This window comes from Capsicum annuum, chromosome 1 (genome assembly GCF_002878395.1).
Source record: "Capsicum annuum cultivar UCD-10X-F1 chromosome 1, UCD10Xv1.1, whole genome shotgun sequence".
Lineage (NCBI taxonomy): Eukaryota > Viridiplantae > Streptophyta > Magnoliopsida > Solanales > Solanaceae > Capsicum > Capsicum annuum.
Genome location: NC_061111.1, coordinates 141,027,910 through 141,033,389, shown reverse-complemented (window position 1 = coordinate 141,033,389; position 5,480 = coordinate 141,027,910).

Genomic DNA, 5,480 nt, shown 5'->3' with positions numbered 1-5,480 from the left:
TAGTTGTAACAATTAATCAATTCTAGTGTTTGACATTAATTGAAAAATTAAATTACTTCATTTTATATAACTTTTTTAAGTATTATAAGATTGAATTGAGACTCGGCTAATAGAATTGGAGGACCTTTGGAAGCCATCGAGTTACTATGCCTCATAGATCTTGGGATGGGATTCTTCAACATTAAATTCTCGAAGACGGAAAACCAATCAACTACTCTACACGGGGGACCCTGGTTCGTTGCGGGTAGCTTCATCTCCATGAGGAAATGGGAACCTAATTTCATGCCAAGTGAGTCTAAGGTAGACTTAACTGCAATCTGGGTCAGGCTACTACACCTGCCAACAGAGTTCTATGACGCCACAATTTCTCCATCGAATAGGCAGGAAAATTGGGAATTTGTTGAAAGCGGATACATACACCTCAGCCACGCTGAGAGGCAGGTACGTAAGGATCTATGTCCAAATCCCATTGGAAACCTATGTGACTGGTTCAATCTCTGCCGACAACCACTCACAACTACTTCTCTATGAAGGAGAAGGCCTCTTTTGCAAAAATTGTGGGCATTTGGGACATATAGTTATGAATTGTCCCTACACTCAAAAATTAAGTTAGGCTAACCCGTAGAACAAGGCAAGTACATCGGCAAAACCCGAGGAGATAAAGAACCAAGCCCAGGACTGGCAAAATATTTCGTTTGCTAAAAGAAAGACGGCGACCGAAAAAACCCCTAAGGGTGCCACCACTGGTGCACCCATCGTCAAGGTCAAAACCTTCAATGCGGTGGCAGGTAAGTTTGTCAACCCTAACTCGCTGGACTCCTCGTAAGTGAGATCCCCTCTGCCCACCCTCTTTGGGCCTAAGACTAGTAGGCCAACCCATAATAGGATTTCCAAACCTTCTGGTGTAATAGCCCAAGGCAAGGCTGCTAGTAGACCCTCACCCTAGCAGACTCTGGAGGCTCACAATGTGGACCGAGAAATAATAGAGGCCATGGACTCGAAAAATCCCAACTCTCAGCTGAAAGGCCTACCTAATTTGAAAGCCCAATGTAACACTAAAAAGACTCTAACAACTTTATTTATCTTAAGTCTTTAGAATTGAAAAGGAAAGAGCCTTCCCCATATGGGGCCTATTCTAGCCACCTAGACTTGGGTAATGATGAGCCTAAAGTCCTGACGATGGGAAACCTTCTCACTCCTTACAGAGATGTGATGGAAACTATCTTAAGCGTGGAAATTGCATTAAATGCAATTGGAGTTCTCGATGGTGCAACTCCTCAGCTTTCCATCACTACAACCTCCAAGACTATATACCCAGAGAAAGTTATGGTCGAGACTACCCAAGTAATCAACCATGAGCCCCTCAATAAACTCCACTCCAATAACAGTCATAACAACTCCACTGTCTCCAACCCATCAACCAGCGTCCTAGTTAGAGATTTACCTGTCCAACCTATCAGTCCCCCTCCACCTGGAAAAGAAAGGGAGATAAATAACTATTCTAATCTAAGACCCAAGATATCTAGCTCAGTTAGCCATAGAGATCTTGAACCATGGGCTTCTGACATACGGGTCCAACTTATAGATAACCACTTTTTTTCAAGTGATCAACTCCTCTTACCAGGAGGAACTGGCACTAACATTATTATCAAACATCATGAATCAACTCAGTCTCAGCCTACCCTTCTTTTCACCCCCAAACCCAGCATTAATGCTCTAGAGACTAGTTTTTATGAAGCCCACTAAGGAAACCAAACCTCTCCCAGTCATTCACAAGTACTAACCCTGACCATTTTCTCTCCACACCTGACTTTGGAGGGAATAGAAAGGTTGAATACCCTAGAAACTTTGAGAGCAAGCAACAGGGACATGGAGGAGTTTCTTTCCCAACTAAGGGTCCCAAGAACACAAGTTCTTACGCTGGAAGAACCTTTAAGTCTAGAATTCACACAACTTTTTCAAGAAATAGTGATCATCCTGATACCCATAGGGCTAGTAGACCTAGGTCTAAAGGTAAGTACTCCAAACCCTATGAAAGAAGAAAAGCTCATTATCAGATAATCCTTCATCAACAAGAAAAGGAAATCCTCTCCACTAAAAGCCACTTCCAACCTCATGGAGAAAGGCAAGGAGAATGCATCAGAACCCCATTACCCCCCTCAATCCATGATGAAGAATTGCATTATTTGGAATTCTGGGAGGGGGGAGGGCAAAAAATAATTGAGTTTTAGAAGCACTATAAATCCATGGTCAACATTCATCAACCCACCATCCTAGCCCTGTTAGATACCAAGATGACGACTATCAGGATCTGTGTGATGAATTGGGCTTCCATTACCAGATTCAATCTGCTGCTATTGGGAACTCTGGGGTCTTGTCATAATGTGGAAGAATGATTATATCTCTATGACCATAGTGTCTATCTCTCCCTAGGCCATTCATGCCACGGTTAAGGTTAGTTCCCCCCTTCATCCTGATTTATTAGTATAATTTATACTAGCACGGATTTTTACTCTAGATTAGAGATTTGGGACCAACTTTATTCCTTCTCTGATGATATCATATCCCCTGAGGGTAAAAGTTGGCTGGTAGGAGGGGACTTCAATGAGATCTTTAGAGCTGCTGAGAAATTTGGTGGCTCTAGGATTAACCTTAACAGATCCAATCTTTATTGGAACTTCATTAACCACTGTAAGCATATTATCCTGGGTTCAAGGGCAGTAAGTATACCTGGTCCAACATGATGTATAGGAATAGACAGAGTTGTATTCTTGAAAGACTTGATAGATGCGTTGCTAATGATCACTAGATCCATCTGTACCCCGAGACATCTGTTACCCACTTACCTAGAACCCACTTTGACCTTTCCCCCTTGCTCTTAATCTAGGCTCCCCTATCATAACCAAAATCAACCCTTTAGGGTTGAGTCCATGAGGCTTAGCAATAACAACTTCCCCAATCTTATTAAGGACTCCTTCCATAATCGCCCTAGTATCACTATTGCTACTTCTGATTTTATGGGTAAGGCAAAAGACTAGAATGGGAACATCTTTGGGAATATTTTCCACAAAAAGAATTACTTTCTTGCAAGGTTAGCTGGCATCCATACCTCCCAGAACTACCCTACCAGTTCCTTTCTCCATAGTCTAGAGCAAACTCTTCTCAAGGAGTTCAATCACATCCTGACTATGAAGAATGAGTTTTGGAAGCTTAAGTCCAGAATCACTTGTCTCTTGTAAGGACACTCCAACACCAAGTTCTTTCACACCTCTACTCTAAACAGGATGAGAAGGAACAAAATTAACTCCCTCACTAATGGGAATGGCAACTGGCATAACCATTAAAGGGATATTGCCAATACCATTTCCAACTTCTACATAAATCTTTACTCCGCTAAACATACCCTAGGCCACTTTAGAACTTAAAACAACCCGTCCTCGTTGGGTTCCATCAACTCCTCCAATCATGCTTTTCTGGAATCTATTTCATCTTCTGAGGAGGTTAAAGGAGTTGTGTTCTCCTTTAAACCCAATAAAGCCCCGGGGCCTGATGGAATGCATCCCTTTATGTATCAAAAGTACTGGGACATCCTGGGACCCCCTTTGTCAAAGTTTGTCAAGAATCCTTTACCTCCTACTCTATGGACCCAAAGGTCAACTCCACCTAACTCTACCTCATCCCAAGTGTAGAAATGTCATATCACTTAAAAACTTTAGGCCCATTAACCTCTGCAACACCCGGTACAAAGTAATCACCAAAATCATAACTACCAGACTAAAGTCCCTCCTTGCTGACACTATTGAAGCTGCTCAAGGTAGCTTCATGGCTAGGAGTATAGCCTCAGATAATGCCATTATTGTTCAAAAATATATTATCCACTTCTCAAAAATGAAGGGAAAAAAGCTAATATAATTCTCAAAATTAACCTAGAGAAAGCCTTTGATAGGGTTGAATGGTCCTTTATTAGGCAGACCCTCTCTTTTTTTAATTCTCCTCATCATCTCATCAATCTAATCTTCTCTTGTAGCTCTACCTCTTTCATCTCCATTCTTGTCAATGGAGGAAAAACCCTTCCCTCAAACCTAATAGGGGAATTAGGCAAGGAAACCCCATGTCATTCTACTTCTTTATTTTGTGCATAGAACTCCTTTCCAGGAGAATCAACTTTAAGGTTGACACCCTTCAATAGACCCCTATCTTAATCTCCAAAGATGGTCCTTCTATCTCTCACCTCTTCTTTGCAGATGACCTCACCCTTTTTGCAAAATATGATGCTATAAACTATCAAACCATCAAAAGAATCCTCCAGAGTTTTAGCTCTCATTCTGGCCTAAAAATTAACCTTGCTAAATCCAAGGTTCTATTTTTCAAGAACTGCATCAGATAGGACCGAAGTAACCTCTTATCTATGCTAGGTATTCACCCCTCCAAGTCCTTTAGAAAATACCTTGGGTTCCCATCTTCCATAAAAAACCTAAGAAAGGAAACTTCTGATTCATCATTAATAACCTTAACAGTAAGCTGGCTGGGTGGAAAACAACATTCCTCAATATGGTTGGTTGGATCACTCTTGTCAAGTCTTCCATTGCTAGCATGCCAAATCATGTCCTACAATATATCCAGCTCCCTAGAAAAATCCACCATCATATTGACAAAACCTAGAGAAACTTCATTTGGGGTACCACTGATGTCAAAAGGAAGATGCACATGGTTAAGTGGGATATCATCACTAAACTAAAAGGGATGGGGGTTGGGGATGAAGCTAGTAGCCATTAAAAATGACTCCCTAATATAAAACCTATCCTGGAGAATGTATACCAACCCCACATCCTTGTAGGACACCACCCTCACTTTTAAATATGGGAAAGAGGGAAGGTCTACTAGCAAGGGTTCCAGGATCTGAAATAACATCCAAAGATATTGCAATCTCTGCAAGGATGCACTCTTCTGGGCCATCAAGGATAGAGATAAGGTAAAGGCATGAGAGGACAGATGGATCCACAGGATGCCCCCTCTATCCACTATCCTCTATGGTCCAAATCACCTAACCCCTACTCCCATCATGGTTAAGAACATTTAGAAAGATAAGATATGGAACTTTGATTCTCTCCCTTATGTGATCCCCCCAATATCTCCCTCAATATCTAAAACTCTTTCTTACCCAATGACTACCTTAGTCAGGACACCCCTCTCTGGAGACTGAAGGGAGATGGCACCTTCTCTTGCAAAAGTGCCTATTACCATCTGAAGAATCTCAAGCACAATACTCATAATAACACCACCACTTCAAGTTGGATCTGGCAACTTAGAGTTCCTAATAAAATCAAGACTTTCTTGTGGCTGATACACCATAATAGTCTTTCTACTAGGGTCACTCTCTAAAAGGGGCTTAAATATCCCTATCCTCTACCACAGTTGTAAATTCAGCCTTGAGGATCAACAAGACATCTTTTTTTGCAGTAGCTTTGCCAAGCTTCTTT